Source organism: Hordeum vulgare, chromosome 6H, assembly GCF_904849725.1.
Source record: "Hordeum vulgare subsp. vulgare chromosome 6H, MorexV3_pseudomolecules_assembly, whole genome shotgun sequence".
NCBI classification, from domain to species: Eukaryota; Viridiplantae; Streptophyta; class Magnoliopsida; order Poales; family Poaceae; genus Hordeum; species Hordeum vulgare.
This window is the reverse complement of record NC_058523.1, coordinates 140,509,932-140,531,190: the sequence shown is the minus strand read 5'-3', so window position 1 is coordinate 140,531,190 and position 21,259 is coordinate 140,509,932.

The following is a 21,259-nucleotide window of genomic DNA, read 5'->3' as shown; positions in this document are numbered from 1 at the left end:
ACAAAACCACAACAGTTGGCGCCCATCGTGGGGCCTGCGCACGATGGAATTGAGTTCTCAAAGGGAGCCCTTCCAGGGTTCGGGAGCTATGCGGTCGGCCTTATGAGGAAATGCCGTGGCGACAAGTACTACATCGACAACTAAAGTTGGGGCCCCGAGGCCGGATCGATCGAATCCGGGTATCGGGTCCCCTTCGGCAAGATCAACGTCTTCATAAACAAGGTTGGAACGTCGGTTCCAGAGCCGCACATCTCCACCGACATCGTCGAGCCTGCTCGGCTCGCCCAACCCACCGCGCGTCTGATCAGACGGCATCGCACCTTCGTCGGCTTCACACCAGGGGTCGCCCTCTGAGAAGAGCTAGAAGCTGGCGGAGACGCTCCTGTCAACTCTGATGGTGAGTCATCAATTGGAGACACCGATTCAATCTGCCCTCTCCATGAGGGGAGTTTTGGCGGTTTCCCTGAGGCGGCAATTTCTGAAGAGCCACTAGGACATCCCCGTCAGATCGCCATCTATATGTCAGGGGCTGTGGCGGCTCAGGATCAACCAAACACCGCAAACGCCAATGGAGTCAGCGGATCAGGAAAAAACCCGGCTCAAGCTATGTCTGATCTGATGGTTGAGATGGTAAAACTCATGGAGGTGGGTGTCATGGTTGACAATCAGGTATAGGTTAATGCCGAATTGGCTAAACTTCGTGATGAGATGGCCCAGATTTAGCGCCAGATCAATGCAGGGAAGACCCGGATGACGGATCAACGAGCTCAGATGGACGAGGAGGAGGAATGTCTAAAGCTGGAGGCATGGCGACTTGGGCGCCGGCGAGTTGCCTCGGAAGCCGTGTATGAGCGGAGGCGGGTCACATCCCTCCCAACCTTAATCCAACCCGCTTGTTCAATAGCCATCAAACGCCTGGGGAAGATCGCAACCCGCCAGGACAATGTAACCCACAAGGGGAGATCATCCAACAGCCAATGCAGCCCCCGTTGAACCTGCAGGCGGGTCAGAACTTCCAAACACCTCAGGGAACACTGCCCTGGGGTCTCTCCCCATCCGTGGGAACACTGCCCTGGAGGTGGAGGCACAAAACGCCATAGAGATGTTGAAAATTGCGGTTGTCCGACAGGCCCAGTTCTCATACAGTCGCGATCCTCTGCATTCCAGGCCACAGGCAAGCCGTACAAAGAGCCGCCCAGATGAACCTCCGGAAATTTCTAGTGATGCCCATTGACATCAACCTCAAGCCAATCCACCAGAGCCGCCAATATCCAATGCTCAGGCGCTTGTCAATGTCGCACGAGCCGCCTGGCAGGCCGAGGCAAAAGAAATGGCAGCCCTAGCGAGTCAAGGAATCCTGGGTCATGTTCAACCAGCCTCGGGACATGGTGGCCAAGGTAGGAAAGTCAGAGTCCCTTGCCTATCACGTGCCCTATGCAATGTACGCATGCCCAAATACTTGAAAGGTCCCCGCAAGGTGCCCAATTACACTCATGATCTTGAGCCGGGAGCGTGGGTAGAAAGTTATGGGCTGGCCATGGACATGCTCGATGCCAGTGATGCGTTCTGCGCCAAATACTTCACCATGATGTTGGAAGGGCCGGCTCACAGGTGGTTGAGAAACCTACCGCCAAACTCCATCAACACTTGGGCAGAACTCAAGGAGCGTTTTGTCAAGAATTTCGGCGGGACTTGCAAGCGTCCGATGACCATTGTGCATCTCCAGCATTGCGTTCAGCGGGCAGACGAATCCGCCCATCATTGGACCCGGCGGGTCGCAGAAATCATCCACTCCTCGGACGATATTTCGGCGGCTCAGGCCGTGTTGATTTTGGAAAAGAACTGTCATTTTGAACCTCTGGTGTTGAAGCTTGGCCGCCTCAAGGAAAAGGTGCAGGATATGAGCGGATTAATGGATACCCTCACCAAATCTGCTGAGTCGGATGGGGATGGACGTAGGTTCCGATGATGAGAAAGCCGATGGGACCAGAATAGGTGAAGGAGGCAAGGGTCATCACCAACACTCTGGGCGCAATAATAATCATGGAGGTCATGGAAAGAGGAGGAAGCAGGATGGCACCTCTGATTTTGTTGCCAATACCAATACTGGATCGTGAAATCAACGCCGGAACATGAATCAAGGCGGTTTCCAAGACCGAGGTTTCACTGGGAAGAAGCCACGTAATTACGAGGAGATGCTCAAGGGACCTTGCCCTAGGCAGAGTACCCCAGGTGTCCCTTCTACTCATTCCTGGGAAAATTGCTTTGTGATGCAGGAGTTTCGCCTTCAGGCGTCCCGGGGTCACCAAGGAGGTGGTGAAGGTGCCCCACAGGATCAATTTGGTTCAGGCGGGTCACGCATTTCTTCATTCGGTGATTTTCCTAACCCGGGGGCTCAAGGGTGTGGCGGCTCGCATAACAATGGTGGGCAGTCGTCTGGCCAAGGTAGTCAGCAATATAATGACAGGGAGAATTCCAGCAGCCAAAAGGGCGGCTTCCAAAGCAACCCTAAGAAGCTGAATGGTGGACAATACCATGTTTTTACCACGAGCTCTTGCAAAACAGACAAGAACGTGAGGTAGAGGACTATTAGTATGACTGAGCCGGTGTTTCCCCGATACTTAAATTGGTCTGACCATCTTGTGATGTGGAGCAGGGCCGATCATCCGCGTCAGATTGATAACCTCGGCGAGTTGGCATTAGTGGTGGCGCCATAGTTTGGAGGGTACACGCTCTCCAAAGTCCTTATGGATGGAGGCAGCAGCATCAATATTCCGTACTACGACACCTTCCGGAGAATGAACTTCAAGAAGGAGAATTTGATGCCCTCAACCACGATTTTTCATGGCATCGTCCCGGGCAAGTCAGCGTACCCTGTTGGGCGGATTAAGTTGAACGTGGATTTTGGTGATGAGTCTAATTATAGGAGTGAGTCAATGACGTTTGAGGACGTCAAGATCAGGAGCCCCTATCACGCTCTGTTTGGACGGCCGGCTTACACCTGTTTCATGGCCCGGCCTTGCTATGTATATCTTTAGCTTAAAATGTTGGGTCTCAACAGTACCATCAGAGTCAATGGAAGCCGGAAGATAGCCCAGGAATGTGAAGAGGGGGACGCTACGTACGCTGAGTCGGCGTGTGATGCCGAAGAGTTGAAGTTTCACCAGGCAATGTGGATCTAGCTGACATGAGCCTGTTGAAGAAACCCATGGTCGACTCTGAGCCGCCCCTCAAGTTTAAACCGGCAGATGATACCAAGCAGGTGAATTTTGTTCCTGGCGACTCTTCCAAGCAGTTCACCATTGGGACCGGCCTGGATCCCAAATACGAAAGCGCGCTCATCAAATTCATCTTTGAGAATCGGGACATCTTCACATGGAAGCCCTCTGACATGTCAGGATTACCAAGAGAATTCGCTGAGCACCATCTCAATATAGATCCTAAGATGAAGTCGGTTCACCAATACCTTCGTTGTTTTAACGAGGAAAGGTGCAAGGCAATTGGAGAGGAAGTCGCATGGCTCTTAGCTGCTGGTTTCATTGCTGAAGTTTTTCACCGTGAATGATTGGCTAACCCGGTCCTAGTTCTTAAGAACAACGGCACTTTATGTATGTGCGTCAACTATAAGGATCTTAACAAAGCTTGTCCCAAGGATCCTTTTGTGCTGCCCCGTGTTGACCAAATCATTGACTCTATGGCGGGTTGCGAGACGCTATGCTTTCTGGATGCATATTCAGGTTACCATCAGATCAAGATGGCTGAGGAGGATCAGGAGGAGACAGATTTGATCACCCCCTTTGGTGCCTTTTGGGCTCAAGAGTGCAGGGGAGACTTATCAGCGTTGCATCCAGAATTGTCCTCAAGGCCTGATTGGGTGACACGTTCATGCTTATGTTGATTACATTGTGGTAAAGTCGCGGAAGAAGGAGACGCTTCTCGGAGATCTCAAGGAGACGTTTGACAACCTCCGGGTCTATCAGATGAATCTTAAGCCCACGAAATGCGTGTTTGGGGTCCCTGCTGGTAAATTACTTGGGTTTTTAGTATCCGAGTGTGGCATAGAAGCTAACCCGAACAAAATCAAGGTGATTGCCTCACTTGGGAAGCCGGCCAACATTAACCAGGTCCAGCGTATGGCGGGTCGTATCGTGGCACTTAGTCGGTTTATAAGTCGCCTGGGTGAGAATGTCATCCCACTCTATCAACTGCTCAAGAAGACAGAGCATTTTGTTTGGACTGATGCTTCCAATGAAGCATTTGAGGCCCTCGAAAAACAGCTTGCTGAGCCGCCCGTGCTGGCAGCCCGAGCTGACAAGGAGCCAATGCTGTTATACATTGCCGATAATTCTAAAGCGGTGAGTGTGGCAGTGGTTGTTGAGCGCAAGAAAGAAGGCAAGGAATACTCCATCCAGCGGCCAGTGTATTTCATTAGTGAGGTGTTAACCTTGTCCAAACAGCGGTATCCACATTGGCATAAGTTGGTCTTTGGGATCTTCATGGCAAGCCAGAAGTTGAAGCACTACTTCTTGGAGCACCCCATCACTGTAGTTAGTTCTGCACCTATTGGGGACATTATACATAATCGAGAGGCTACGGGGCGGATTGCTAAATGGGTAATAGAGCTTGGACCCCATCATGTGAAGTATGCACCGTGCACAGCTATCAAGTCTCGGGCATTGGTAGATTTTATCAATCATTAGACCGAGTTGCGAGTGCCGGAAGACATGCTAGATAACACCTACTAGACGATTCATTTCGACGGCTCTAGGCAATTGGAGGGTTCAGGCACCGGAGTGGTGTTGACATCTGCAAGAGGGGACAAGTTTTGCTATGTTCTGCAGCTTATGTTCCCTTGCACGAATAATGCACCTGAGTATGAAGCTTTATTGCACGGGCTCAGAATAGCTAAGGAGATGAATTAGAGCCAAGTCAGATGTTTGGGCGACTCAGATTTGGTGGCTCGACAAGTGTCAGGTACCTGGGATTCCAAGGATCCGTTGATGGCGGATTACACGCGAGCGGTCACCAAGGTGGCGAGTTATTTCCATGGCTATCAGGTTGATCATATTGACCATCGACAGAATGAGGCGGTTGATGCTCTTTCCCGGCTTGGGTCACAACGTAAGCCTGTTCCTCCTAATGTTTTCTTGGATGTTTTGCATAACCCTTTCGTGAAATTGCCTTCGGAAGAAGACATAGCAATTCCTGACCCGGAGTCATAGTTGGTGGCGGCCCTTAGAGCAATTCCTGATTGGACGATACCTTACATGGCTTATATGGCTAGAGGCGAGTTGCCATCTGATGAGGTTTTCGCGAGACAGATCGTGCGATGATGCAAATCCATGATTATACACAAAGGCGAGTTGCACAAACAAAGTATTGTGGGATCTTCCAGCGTTGCGTCTCACTCGAAGAGGGGAGAGAGATTCTCAATGAGATACATGCGGGCGACTATGGACATCATTCCAGGTCACGATCTCTGGTGTCAAAGGCCTTTCGTCACGGTTTTTACTGGTTGATGGCTCATGCCGATGCTAAAGACATAGTACGTCGATGCGATGGATGTCAGAAGTTCGGACGTCAGGCACACGTGTCGGCTCAGGAGTTGCGCATGATTCCCATTACGTGGCCTTTTGTAGTCTGGGGGCTTGACATGGTTGGCCCTTTTAAAAGATCTTCGGACAAGAAGACACATTTGCTGGTTGCAGTTGACAAATTTACCAAGTGGGTTGAAGCGAAACCAGTTGGTAAATGCGAAGTAGAAACGGCAGTCAAGTTCCTCAAGAAGCTGACCTTTCATTTTGTCTATCCTCATAGCATCATCACCGACAATGGTACTAATTTATCTAAGGGGGCAATGAAAGATTTTTGTCAGCGTGAGCACATCTGGCTTGATGTGTCTGGAGTAGCTCATCCATATTCTAATGTTGAGGCTGAGTGGTCTAACCAGGAGATATTACGAGGGATCAAGCCCCGGCTCATGGTTCCTTTGCAGCGCACTCCGGGTTGTTGGGTTGAGGAGCTCCCCTCTGTGTTGTGGAGTATCAGGACGATGCCTAATAAGTCAATAGGGTGCACTCCCTTTTTCCTTGTCTATGGGGCAGAGGCGATTCTTCCAAGCAATATGAAGCACGATTCTCCCAGAGTTGCCGCATATTTTGAAGCTTATAATGAGCAGGCATGTCAGTATTCTTTGGACGCCCTGGAAGAGAAGCGTGATTTGGTTGTTGCACGATCGGTGATTTACCAGCAAGACTTGCGTCGTTACGATAGTCGACGTGTTAAAAGACGGGTCTTCCAGGAGGGCGACTTGGTACTTCAGTTAATCCAAGATCACACGGGCATGCACAAGCTTTCCCCCCTTAGGAGGGGCCTTTCGTCGTCAGCAGGAATCTCCGCAACGGCTCATACTACCTAATTGATCTACAACCCGACAAACCGACCACGGAGGAAAAGACAACTCGGCCCTAGAACATTGCTCACCTGCGACCCTACTATACTTAGAGCCATTGGCTCCTTAACTATGTACATATTTTCAATCCTTGTGTACCCTTTACATTATATCAATAAAGCCAGCGCCCATGAAATTCGGGGTCTTTGCCGTTTCAGCCCATATATGAGCATGAGTCTTTATTGATCAATATCAAGTCACCCAAGAGGATAAGACGTCGTTGGTGAAAGTGCATGCTATGCCCCTAATCGTCTTTCGGTGTTAATGACAACACATACATAGGAAACTAATTCTATTTGTTGAGTGTATCTTAGGATGGCAAGTACTTTAGTAGATTGAGAATTATGTGCCAAAGGTTGTGTGAGAAGTTTGGGGATTTATATTTCAAGAAGGCTCGGGATTAAGAAAAGATGATGTAGACTAGTCTTTTGAGTTTACTGATATTGAGTATAGGGATCCCGCACTATTAAGAGGGGATCACAGGTTTTGTGATGAACTTGCTCATACCACATCTTTACTGTCATACCCAATACCACATATTCTCCACTCTCTTCTTATATCAAAACAGGCTTATTGCCTCGGACATCCGGCTCCCTCCGGACGTCCGAGGGCCGGACGTCCGGCTGGCTTCGATAATCCGCAGCTCTTCACCAGAAGTTCGTGAGTCATAGAACTCAGAAATACGGCTCCCTCCGGACATCCGAGGGCCGGACGTCCGACCAGCCCCGGAAATCCGGAGCCCTGCACCAGTAGAAGTTGAGTTCTATAACTCGGATTTCCGGCTCCCTCCGGACGTCCGAGGGCCGGACGTCCGACCTCCTTCGGAAATCCGGAACATACCACCAGAAGAAGTTGAGTTGTATAACTCGGATTTCCGGTCCTCTCCGGACGTCCGGTCGCTGTTCATTTCAAAACAGTTCAGTCGTATCTACAAGCCTCGGACGACCGACCCCTGTCACATGTCCGACCCCTCGCGTACGCCCGGACTTCCGGCAACTGTCGGACGTCCGGACCCTGTGTGACTTAAAGTGTCCCCAACGGCTGTATTTCACTCCCCACTATATATACTCTTCTCCCACCTCGTGAAAGGGTGTTCAACACAGCTAGAATACACCCAAGAACACCTTTCCTCTCACTCACTCTTGTCTACACCAAATCCTAGATCCCAAGAGCATTTGTGAGTCCCTTTGAGTGTTGTTCCAATCAAAAGATAGATCGTCTCCCTCTCCTCCTTCCCACCAAAGTGATTTGTGATTTGAGCAAGTTTTGAGCAATCCCCGTGATCTTGTTACTCTTGGAGGTTGGAGACTCCTAAGCGGTAGGAGTCTTTCGGAGAGGAATCAAACCATTGTGATATTCCCCGGAAAGTTTGTGAAGGTTTGGAAGCCACCTCAAGGGTTACCACTAGTGGTTGAGTAACGCCTTCGTGGAGTTATCTCAAAGGGAGAATAGGGTGAGCCTTCGTGGCATTGGTGTGCCTTCATGGTAACATCCGCCCCTCTAACGGTGACGTAGCTTCCCTCCAAGGAAGTGAACATCGGGATACATCCTTGTCTCTCTTGGAGTTTCGGTTATTCCTAACCCTAACTCTCTACTTGTGTTAATCCTTATTACGTACTTGTATTTGATTATTGTTTACTGCTTGTCTTACTTCACTCTAAATAGCTTACTCCTTGTCATAGCAATTATTAGGCTTACACTCATATTCCGCACTTTTGCCTAAAACTGCTAAGTAATTATTAAAATTTGGATTTGTACCTATTCACCCCCCCTCTAGGTCCATCTTTATCCTTTTCAATTGGTATCAGAGCCTCGTGCTCTATTCGTGTGGCTTAACCGCCCTAGAGCGAGATGGACGGGGAACCAGCTACGGTAGCTCCAGTGCAGAGGGACGGGACTTCCTCGGAAGTCAAGTCTTTCACCTCTGAGGACCTGAAACGGGCCCTTGCCAAGCAAAAAGAGGAGCATGATGCTTCCCTTGAGGCCATGGTCCAAATGAGACTAGCATCACTAACCACGGGGACAACCACGTCTCCGAGGGCCTCAGGGCCACATGTGCACGATACTTCATTTGGCCAACGACCTCCAGACAGGAACCAAAACAGTGTTCCATGGCTTTATGCTAGATCTCAAATTTAGAAACCTAAGTACAATCCTGGAGGAAAACCTCCCTTGCTTGATGACAATTCCGATTTTGCTTTGTGGAGAGTTGGTATGCAGGATCATCTTAGGTACGCCAATGATGAGATGTTGGACATCCTCGACCATGGGTACAATCCTGTAGATCCAAGGTGCCTCACTCCCAGAGAAACTTATGACAAGCATCTCAATGACACTGCGATCATGTGCAGAAGAAAATGAATGAATGACAAACAACGAAGACCTTACATTCACATCACAAGTGCCAAGGAACTGTGGGATAGCATTATAAGGACCAAGACTGGTACCTCCACTCTTCGGCTTGCTCAATATGAAATTGCCAAGGGGCAATTACAGAATTTCTGTATGGAAAAGGGTGAGTCTCCCAAGCAACTACTAGAACGGCTCATGACTCTTGCCGCTGACAATGAGTCATGTGACTGTGACAAGACGCAAGACGGCTTCAATCTGACTAAGAGATTTGTTGTGGACAAGTTACTTCATGTTATTGCTCCGTATCACCATCAAATGGTATGGGACATGAGGCAGCACCATGGGTTCAAAGAAATGACTCCGGATGACATCATATCCACTTTCCAATTATTTGAAGAGTCAAAGGCAAATGCAACAAAGCACCTTGCCATGCATGGCACTTCAACATCAAAGATCAATCTTGCTTTGAAAGCCAAGCATGAATGTGACGAAGAAGAAAGTGAAGAAGAAGAGGGTGATGATGACTGTGAAGATGGTGATGATGTTGACTCTGATGAAAGCCCATCATTTAAGGACATTGCTCTCTTTGTAAAGAAGTTCAGTGCAGGAAAGTTAAAGGGAATATTCCCAAAGAAGAAGGTGAGGAAATGCTATAACTGTGAGGAAACCAACCACTTCTCCAATGACTGCCCTTATGAGAAGATAGAAGACAAACCAAGGTTTACAGAGACCTTTGTAAAGAAGAAATTGCCAAACCCTATGAACTCCAAGTTCAAGAGGACAGATGGAAGAGCAATGGTTGCACAAGAAGAATCAGATCCGGAAGATGTTGGTGGAGTTGCCGGAGTAGCTCAGGATACACAAAACACCTTGAGGCTAGTCAACAAAAGTGGTGATGTTGTTCACTACAACTATATGAAGGACTACAAGGGCAACGCTCACAAGTGTTTGATGGCAAAGACTACCATGGGAGATGAGGAAGACCAAAACTCCCATGATAAGGTCAAGGTAACTCCACGGTTAAACTCTTTCAGTCTAGCTTCTACTCCATCTGATGAGTATCTAGATGCGGAAGACCACTATGAGGATAATGACTTAGATCATCCCATGTTTGCTAAAATAAACAAATTTATGTGCTCTCTTAAAGGAAAGAAGCTCACTATGTTTTGCATACTTATGGAAATGGTGAGTAAGCACACCAATACCATCACGGAACTCGAAACCCTCGTCACTGAGGAGAAGGAAAGAAATGAAATCCTTGAGCAGAAAGTCCTGTATGAGGAACCACAAAATGATGCACTATGTTCAAAAGTAGGTGAAAACCTTGATAAACATGCTAATGATCTTGCCTCCTTGAAAAAGGCTGTATCTGTGTGCAGAGAATTACTAAATGATAAAGACCAACTTGTGAACTCTCATGCTTCCCTTTCTAAGGACTGTGAGTGTATATCCTTATCTCTCAAAGACAAGGAAGAGAAACTTACTGTTCTTACAAAGAGCTTTGAGGCACTTAAGGTCACTTATCTTGACACTCTAGCTAAGGCCTACTCCTCACCTATTATTAATGTTGATACCTGCACTACTATCTCTAGTAGTGAGCTGACATCTATCCTTGAGGAAAACTGTTCGCTGAAGGCACAGCTAGACAGAGGTCTCATGACATGTGCACAAGGACAAAAGACTCTCAATGAGATCTTAAGTCGACAGAATGGAGGCTTCGCCAAGGAAAGGCTTGGGTTCAACCCAAGCACTGCCAAGAAAAGTGCATCTCCTCTCAAGTGTACCACTCCACTTAAAGAAATATTTGTACGAGAGGGACACACGGAGAAAGGTAAGGTTGTGAGTGGATCGCCACTAGGGGTTCGTCTACTCACAACAAGACAACTGAATTCATGCCTCCATCCTATGTACTACTCAAATCAAAGGAAGGAGAGGTCTATGCTAAATTCGTTGGTCCTCGTAATGCATTCCGATTCTATGCTATTTGGGTCCCTAAGACTCTTGTAACTAATGTGAAAGGCCCCATGACAAAATGGGTACCTCAAACCAAGTCTTAATTCGTTACAGGCTGTTTTCTCCGGAGGAGCCAAATGGGTGATCGAAAGTGGATGCACCAATCATATGACCGGAGATAGTAACTTGCTCTATGACTTCATGCAATCCATTCGACCATACATGAGCATTGTATTTGGTGGAGGGTCGAAAGGGCAGGTAATTGGGTTGGGCAAGGTGGCAATCACAAATGACATGTCTATTGCAAATGTCATGCTTGTCCAATCTCTTCAATATCATTTACTTTCAGTTCGCCAATTGGCTTCCGTCGGTTATGACACATTATTTGGACTAACGGATGTGAAAGTCTTTGAGAGAGACACTCTTGAAGTGGCCTTTGTTGGAGAGTTGGATGGCAACCTTTACACGGTTGACTTCTCGAAAGAGAGCACCTTCCATACAACTTGTCTAATGGCCAAGGCCGACATGGGATGGCTGTGGGATCGCCGGCTCGCCCATGTTGGCATGAAAAATCTTCAAAATCTCTTAAACGGCAATCACATCCTTGGACTAACAAATGTATCTTTTAAGAAAGATCGTGTGTGCAGTGCATGCATAGTTGGGAAACAACATCAATCAAGACATCCACCCAAGAACATTGTATCCACTTCGAGGCCGTTAGAGCTCCTTCATGTGGATCTGTTTGGGCCTCCTTCATGGGCAAGTCTTGGAGGGAAAAAGTATGGCCTAGTCATTGTTGATGATTACTCAAGATATACATGGGTGTTCTTTCTCAAGTCCAAGGACGAGACGAAGATCACCTTCATTGACTTTGCCAAACAAGCCCAGCGGAAATTTGAGAAGGACATCAAGGCAGTAAGAAGTGATAATGGCTCTGAGTTCAAGAACTACACCCTAGAAGAATTTCTTAGTGATGAGGGAATTGAACATCAGTACTCCGCACCTTACACCCCTCAACAAAATGGTGTGGCAGAGAGGAAGAACCAGACACTTGTGGAAATGGCAAGGTCCATGTTAGACGAATACAAGTCACCACATAGTTTTTGGGCTGAGGCCGTCAACACAGCATGCCATGCATCAAACCGGCTCTTCCTTCGATCAATATTGGAGAAGACTCCATATGAGCTCCTAACTGGGAACAAGCCCAATGTTAAGTACTTTCATGTGTTTGGATGCAAATGTTTCATTCTCAACAAACGGGAACGGTTAGGAAAATTTCAATCCAAAACAACTGAAGGGATTTTTGTTGGATATGGGTCAAACTCTCACGCCTACAGAGTCTACAACAAATCCACTGGATGTGTTATAGAAACCTGTGACGTGACGTTTGATGAATTATACCGCTCCCATGGGGAGCAAGTTGATCTAAATGATGCAGGTGAAGAAGACTCCCCACAAGATATCCTAAACATGGGTGTAGGAGAACTTCTTCCCATGGAACAAAGACCCCATGATGATGATGAAGATGATGAGAGCATTTCTCATCCTCAAGACAGTTCACTGCCCGTACCTCCACAAGATACTAGCACACACATCATGCCAGTTGATGAGGACCAAGTGGGAGAACATGTCTCTCACCCTGATCACACTCAAGAACAAGTTGATCTTCAAGAGGTAGACCAAAGTATGGGTATGTTTGATGATGAACCTCAACAGGTGCAACGCGAAGAGGAATATCTTCCTCCACACATAAATGATCCATATGTTGAGGACGTTGATGATGGAAACGAAGTCGAACCTCGTGAAACCTTGACCTCCATCATGCCACGTGTGGCCGGTCGTGTTGATATTGATCAAATCCTCACCGGCGTGTCGGAAGGTAGAGTGACTCGTAAAAAATTAACAAACTTTTGTGGTCACTTTTCGTTTGTCTCTAGTACCGTGCCACACAGGGTTCAGGATGCATTGTGTGACAATGACTGGCTCCTTGCTATGCAAGAGGAGCTAAACAGTTTTACACGCAACGAAGTATGGTCATTGGTAGAACGACCAACTGAAGAACATAATGTCATTGGAACTAAATGGATTTTCAAGAACAAGGAAGATGAGAATGGGACTGTCCTACGCTACAAGGCAAGGTTAGTAGCACAGGGGTATTCCCAAGTTGAAGGTTTGGACTTTGGTGAAACTTTCACCCCTGTTTCCCGTCTTGAGTCCATTCGCATTTTTATTGGCCTATGCTGCTTTCAATGGTTTTACTTTGCATCAAATGGATGTGAAAAGTGCTTTTCTTAACGGTCCTCTACAAGAAGAGGTAGATGTATCACAACCACCTGGGTTTGTTGACCCTCACCACAAAGACCATGTATATAAACTTCACAAGGCTCTGTATGGCCTCAAACAAGCACCCCGTGCTTGGTACGATCATCTTAAGAAGTTCCTACTCGATGATGGCTTTGTGGTGGGGGTGATCGATCCCACTCTTTTTACTAAGAGGGAAAATGGTGATATGATCTTATGCCAAATCTATGTAGATGACATCATTTTTGGTTCATCCATTTATGCAAGAAGTCTGTGGCCTCCATGACCAAGACCTTTGAGATCTCACTCAACACGGACTTGAAGTTCTTTCTTGGTTTTCAAATACAACAATTTCAAGAAGGGATTTTCTTGTCTCAAACTAAGTACCTCAAGGACATTCTTGAAATATTTGATATAACAAATGCTAAACCAATGAAGACACCCATGGCCACTGATGTAGTTCTAAATGAAGACACAAACGGTATTCCTTTTGACCCATCTACTTACCGCTCCATGATTGGTTCGCTACTTTATCTTTGCGCATCTAGACCGAACATCATGTTAAGTGTAGGCATATGTGCTAGATTTCAAACTTCCCCTAAGGAAAGCCATCACACGGCGGTTAAGCATATTCTTAGATACCTTGTTCACACCCCCAAAGTTAGCCTTATGGTACCCTAAGGATGCAAAGTTTGATCTTATTGGGTATTCCGATGCGGATTGGGCCGGTGATAAAGTTGGACGGAAATCCACTTCCGGTGCATGTCAGTTTCTTGGACGCTCCTTGGTAAGTTGGTCCTCGAAAAAGCAGAACTGTGTTTCTCTCTCCACGGCCGAGGCCGAATATATTGCAGCCGCAAGCTGTGCAACCCAACTGCTATGGATGAGGCAAACACTAAAGGATTATGGTATCACATATCGACACGTTCCTCTTCTCTGTGATAATGAAAGTGCCATAAAGATCTCCGAGAACCCCATTGATCACCCTCGCACAAAACATATTGATATTAGATATCATTTCTTGAGAGACCATGTGAAAAAGGGTGACATTGATATTACCCATGTGGGTACCGATATGCAGTTAGCTGACATCTTCACCAAGCCACTTAGCGTTGCTAGGTTCTGTCAACTTAGGCGTGAACTTGGTATCTTGGAGCTTGACAACATATCTTGAAACCTTGCACACATACACACACTCACATTATGTTTGTGTCTTGATGTGGGCATGCATTTAGGGGGAGTGAGTCTCTACTTTCTGTTTTTAAAGCTTACAATGTACGCATAAATCAATTTCTGTCCCCAAGTAGTACTTGTAATGCTTGTAGGCTACTATGTACGTTTTTTTGTGAGAAACCATGCAAGTCATCATCTCATCATCAAAACAAAAAATCCAGAATCAGCCTCTGCCTCCTCCTCCTTCTGGGACGTCCGTCATGTCTTGAACGTCCGGCGGCAAATTCCCTTCCGGTCGTCCGACATGTGTCGGTCGTCCGACGCCGCAATCACCTCCGGACGTCCGACGCCTCTCGGATGTCCGATGCCTCGGGCCTATATATATAGCTGGGCACGGGGGCTGGGCTCTTGCCCTAACCCTCAGCCCCCCTTTTCCCTACCACAGCCGCCGCCGCCAGCTCGAGGAGCTCCTGCCTGCGCCACCAAACTCGAGATCGGGCCGATCTCCTCCGCGGATCCTCCACTCCTTCCTCCTTCTTCTTTGCGGGATCCGTCCTCAGGTCGCTCCTCCGTCTCCTTTCGCGTTTGTTTTGGTTTCTCCCATGAATCTCCATATTCGTTCCTCATTTGGGGATTTTTTTCATCCGCGTAGGTTTTTGTGCTCCGTGGGCAAGACCAAGCACAGCGCTCGGAAGACCGTGGCTGGCTCATCATCTCGCGCCCCTGCTAGCATGGGGTCCGAATTGGATGAGCCACGTCGTCCCTTCAAACGGACTGCCCGGCGTTCTCCGCCCCGGCGTTCTCCGTCTCCACAACTCCCCTCGTCGTCTGATGGTGATGACCCCGACTTCGAGGAGGAGCTTGACGCCGAGGACCTTCCTGGCCAGCACGTCGATCGAAGGACCAAGCCAAAGCCCGGGACTCACAGGGCGTCATACATGCCACAACCTCCTCCTGCCCAGCCCGCAGGTGAAGCTCGCCGCATCTCATTAGAACCCCCTGCTACTTTAGGTCGTGCAATCACGAACTTCACCACACTTGGCGCGGCTTCATACCTCACTTTCTGCCACGACATTGATCAATATGTTGCCGTACGTGATTCTACGGACTCACGTTTCCGCACACACGCCCAGGCGGACATTTTTACCACAGTCATAGTTCCTAAGTGGTTATCTATTCATCTCTATATTGATGTTGAGCATATTCGCATGCACCCGGCTAAATATCCGGGTGCCATTGAGCTTATTGAGGCATCGGGGCTTGCCGCCCCGTTTGCCTTTCATTGCGACTTTAATGTTGTTGCCATTCACCAGTTTTATGCCACATGCCACTTTGGTCCAAACCACACTGTCAGCTGGATCACCTCTGACGTTCGCTTCACAGCTTCTTATGATACATTTGTTGCCACACTTGGTTTCCCCAATTCCGGTTTCAAAATAAATAGGGATGATCCTAACCATGCGCCTAAGTCCATTGACGCGTGTGGGTATCTTCTCAAGCCACTACGTGAGCTTGATGCGGACAAACGCATGAAGGACCTTAACCAGGTGTCCATCTGGCGGTCACCTTACTTCATCATTTTTCAGTGTCTCATCCCACCATCTATCCCAAGATGGGTGATAAGGGCTCTTGCAATGGCTATTGTATCGACATCATGTCTCACTTGTTGGAGCACCCCAAGGGCAAAATCATTCTGCCTCATTTTCTATGGCATTAGATTCGGCTTGCTAGCTTTTAGTACAAGCGAGCCTTTCCTCACGCCCCCTTCATCCAGGCTCTTATTAACCATGTTGTTGATTTCTCTGTGGCTGTCACTCACACACATCGCAAGTGGGTCATTCCCGCTCACATGGCGGATGACTATGCTCCCAAGAAAACCCCCTCATCCTCCACATCCACTCGCCGCACTGCTGCACGGGCCGCCACCCCCTCATCTAGCTCCGCTCCTCTCGGTCGCATTGCCAAATTCCTTGGCAAGGCACATTCTCCTTTGATGAAGGCCGTCTCTTTCCAGTGTGGTCAACACCATGATGTGGTTTCTTGTTTAGTCTCCTCCAAGAATGCCCTCAAGGCTCGTCTGGGAGCCTCGGGCGCTCTTGATGTGAGTGATGATGAGGCCCCTCCTGCTGCTCCTCCTACTGATTTTGGCTTCCCATCTGGTCCTGAGTGGTCTGATTTCCTTGACGAGGCTGGTGGCATTGGCTTGCCTGATCATGCTGATGATGATAGTGATGAGCTCTGAGCGTGATTGGTGCTGTTGATGTCTCCCTTTTTGGTACTTGGTGCCAAAGGGGGAGTAATGTATCATAGTTTTTAGTCTTTGGAGATTTAATGTAATGGATAAACTCATGTATGGCTACTTATGACTGATTGTGATTTGCTATGGATTTCTATGCTATCATCATAGACTATTATGTTTTGCTCCACTACTTCTATGATGATCTATTATCTTTACATGTTGATCCATTGGAGCTTCGATTCTTTTATCATGCATATACTAAGGGGGAGCTCCGTACTAAATATCTCCTCGACTATAATGTATGTTAAATCTTTTTGAGACCTATGTATATGTTGTCATCAACTACCAAAAAGGGGGAGATTGAAAGTGCATGCTATGCCCCTAATCGTCTTTTGGTGTTAATGACAACACATACATAGGAAACTAATTCTATTTGTTGAGTGTATGTCAAGATGGCAAGTACTTTAGTAGATTGAGAATTATGTGCCAAAGGTTGTGTGAGAAGTTTGGGGATTTATATTTCGAGAAGGCTCGGGATTAAGAAAAGATGATGTAGACTAGTCTTTTGAGTTTACTGATATTGAGTATAGGGATCCCGCACTATTAAGAGGGGATCACAGGTTTTGCGATGAACTTTCTCATACCACATCTTTAGTGTCATACCCAATACCACATATTCTCCACTCTGTTCTTATATCAAAATAGGCTTATTGCCTCGGACATTCGGCTCCCTCCGGACGTCCGGCTGGCTTCGGAAATCCGCAGCTCTTCACTAGAAGTTTGTGAGTCATATAACTCGGAAATCCAGCTCCCTCCGGACATCCGAGGGCCAGACGTCCGACCAGCCCCGGAAATCCGGAGCCCTGCACCAGTAGAAGTTGAGTTCTATAACTCGGATTTCCGGCTCCCTCTGGACGTCCGAGGGCGGGACGTCCGACCTCCTTCAGAAATCCGGAACCTACCACCAGAAGAAGTTGAGTTGTATAACTCGGATTTCCGGTCCTCTCCAGACGTCCGGTCGTTGTTCATTTCAAAACAGTTCAGTCATATCTACAGGCCTCGGACGACCGACACCTGTCGGACGTCCGACCCCTCGCGGACGCCCGGACTTCCAGCAACTGTCGGACGTCCGGACCCTGTGTGACTTAAAGTGTCCCCAACGGCTGTATTTCACTCCCCACTATATATACTCTTCTCCCACCTCGTGAAAGGGTGTTCAACACAGCTAGAATACACCCAAGAACACCTTTCCTCTCACTCACTCTTGTCTACACCAAATCCTAGATCCCAAGAGCATTTGTGAGTCCCTTTGAGTGTTGTTCCAATCAAAAGATAGATCGTCTGCCTCTCCTCCTTCCCACCAAAGTGATTTGTGATTTGAGCAAGTTTTGAGCAATCCCCGTGATCTTGTTACTCTTGGAGGTTGGAGACTCCTAGGCGGTAGGAGTCTTTCGGAGAGGCATCAAACCATTGTGATATTCCCCGGAAAGTTTGTGAAGGTTTGGAAGCCACCTCAAGGCTTACCACTAGTGGTTGAGAAACGCCTTCGTGGAGTTATCTCAAAGGGAGAATAGGGTGAGCCTTCGTCGCGTTGGTGTGCCTTCGTGGTAACATCCGCCCCTCTAACGGTGATGTAGCTTCCCTCCAAGGAAGTGAACATCGGGATACATCCTTGTCTCTCTTGGAGTTTCGGTTATTCCTAACCCTAACTCTCTACTTGTGTTAATCCTTATTACGTACTTGTATTTGATTATTGATTACCGCTTGTCTTACTTCACTCTAAATAGCTTACTCCTTGTCTTAGCAATTATTAGGCTTACACTCATATTCCGCACTTTTGCCTAAAATTGCTAAGTAATTATTAAAATTTGGATTTGTACCTATTCACCCCCCCCTCTAGGTCCATCTCGATCCTTTTCAGTTGGGTAGCCTATTCAAACATGGACGCTGCTGGTATCAAAGAGAGTAAGCCGCCTTGATGCGACCACTCAAACATAGGTACCAGTAAAGCCAAAGAGGATCAAGTGCCATGATGCACGGTTCAAACATAGGTGCCTATGTATGATCATGAACGAGAAAAACCGTCTTGCTTGGGGGCTACTGATTCCCAAGTCGTTTAGCAGTAATAGCATTGTCTTCTGCTATCCTATGCCCGTTTTTCCTTGATCATAGGTCATTTGGGGACTTCTGACTCACTCATCCCGCATTAGTACCCTCTTGGCCAGCGAAAAATTAACGCATTACTGGATGCTTATACTGGACTGTATGTTTGAAGTAACTCGCCCATAAGACCCGTGTACTGTTGGCGAGTCAATCCAAGTACTGGACCCAGAATTCCCAAGCTTAAAACATTGAGGTACTTGCGAGAGCCGGTATATGGAAAATAGACAAACCGTGGGTTCACTGAACCTGCTTCACTGAAGCTTGACTTGAGCCTGATCAGGCAGTCTAAACACATAAAGGTTTTTGCAAAAACCTCTTTGGGTATGATTAGAGCCTTGCAAGCCCGTCAACCCGCCCTGGCTCACAGAGTCGGCTCATTAGACACCTTATGTGGTGACTATACTGCCAAGAAGGCGATTCAAAACAGCAAAGACTAAATTCATCCAAAGGGATGGTGGTCAAAGCGGGAGTACTACTCTTCTTCAACCCACCCAGTCAAGGCGACTTCTATTGCAAAGGTAATGTCATGAAAATTCAAAACATATTGTGCACAGACAATAGTAATTGTTGGGCATGTTCCAAAAACAACGATTACATGGCTCTTTAAGGCCAGAGATTTTCTATGTTACAACCCGGCAGCAAGATTCTGTTGGGTTCAACCTTCTTCTGCAGTTTGAAGCTTTGCAGAGTCTCCAATTCTAGGCCGCCGCCGGCTCATCCTGTGCTGAGGTTTCGGGGTCTTGGATCTGGAAGTTGTCCACATCCCACGTAAAATTGATTAAGGCTTGGAATTCAGCTTCATCCGTTAAGATGATTGACAGATCAGTGTCAGGGGCGAAAAGAGGCTTACGGGGCAGAGGTGCTAAGTCCAAAGGCGCGAAGCAGGGACTCTCCATGCGTCTCCCTTCATCGTCATAAGCCGCTTGATATTTCAGAAGATCCAGGCTTTCAGCAAGGCGGCTTGCCGCAGGGTGAATTTCCTTTACGCATTTCACATAGTCCTCTTCTGTGAAGTCTGAAATGTCATCCTTGTATTCTGGGAAGCCATCAGCTATCTCATCTCGCTTGAGTTCTGGCGCATAAGCTAGTGCCCGACTCCTGGTTTTCATTACTCCCTTGCGCACGGATGATTTCCTTATTTCAGCTATATGCTGAGGGTTCGTTGTGAGTCGCCTCAGCATGTGTTTGATGTATTTCACTGGAACTTTATCTCCTAGACAGCATTGACAGTCAACAAGCCGCCAGCATACAGTTGCTCTATCGGAGTGTATATGGCCTTAAGCTTCAATACTGAGTCGTCTTAGAGGTTGGCGGATCGAGGACCTATAAAGGAACAAAGGATATATAAGTCGTCGAGAATCTCGTGCCTTTTGTCACAATGATAACAACTTTTATGAAGGACTTCCCAAAAATAGCGTTGGTCATGTTGGAGATATGTTGACGCACGCCGGATAATTTTGTTGTGGCCTCTGCAAGTTGACCTTCATCTTTCTCTGCTCGTTGTTTAAGGGCGGCTTGTTGTGCCTCGGTTTACTCCTTATACTTCAGATATTCAGTTCTGACCTGTCCAAGTTCTGCCGTTGTGGTCGGAAGTCTTTCTTCTAGAATGGGCCTGGCGACTTGTTGGCATCCCAGGCTTTTTTGCATCTCATTTAAGGATGTGTCAGTTTTCCTAATCGTCTCCTACAAAATCAGACAGGAAAGTTAAGTGACCTTAATATTATACGGGTTGCATGGAAAGGCGGACGGACAAGTCTCAAGCATATTGCCAGCAATCCACTCGACACTTGAAGGCTAATGTACTTATTTTTTCTGACAGAAAATATAAGTTTTTTTATTTCTGTTAAGCAAGACCCGGCTCATCTCCAAGAAGATAACCCGGCCCTTAGGGGCTATAGCTTGAAGCTTTTCAATGATTAATAAACAAGACCCGACTCATCTTCAAGAAGATGACCCGGCCCTTGGGGGCTACAGGTTGAAGCTTTTCAATGGTTATTAAAAAAGACCCGACTCATCTTCAAGAAGATGACCTGTCCCTTGGGGGCTACAGGTTGAAGCTTTTCAATGATTATTAAACAAGACCCGGCTCATCTTCAAGAAGATGACCCAGCCCTTGGGGGCTACAGGTTGAAACTTTTCAATGATTAGAAAACAAGACCTGGCTCATCTTCAAGAAGATGACCCGGCCCTTGGGGGCTACAGGTTGAAGCTTCCAAAGATTATTGCATAAAGACCTGGCTCATCTTCAAGAAGATGAGCCGACCCTTAGGGGCTAAAGGAGGATATATAATAGAGTTTGTGCCGAACATACCTCATATCTTCTCTTCATCGTATTTACTAAGCCGGCTTCAAAATCTCGGCTTGACGTGAAGTGGCTTAGATATCCTGAGTGGAGCTCTTTGAAGTTTAGCTACTCAATTTTTGGAAGGTCAATCACAGATTTTCCCGCCATCATCTTGGTGGAGATATCCCCGCCAGTGTGCTTTGCCAACACATTGCGGACAGGGGTTGTATGACCCGTCCGAATGATAGTGACAGCATCATCTTCACGCAAAACACCTTTGGTAGATTTTAGGGGGCTTTGTGGGTTGAGTTTCTCCTTCTGACTCAGCTTCACCACCTTTTTA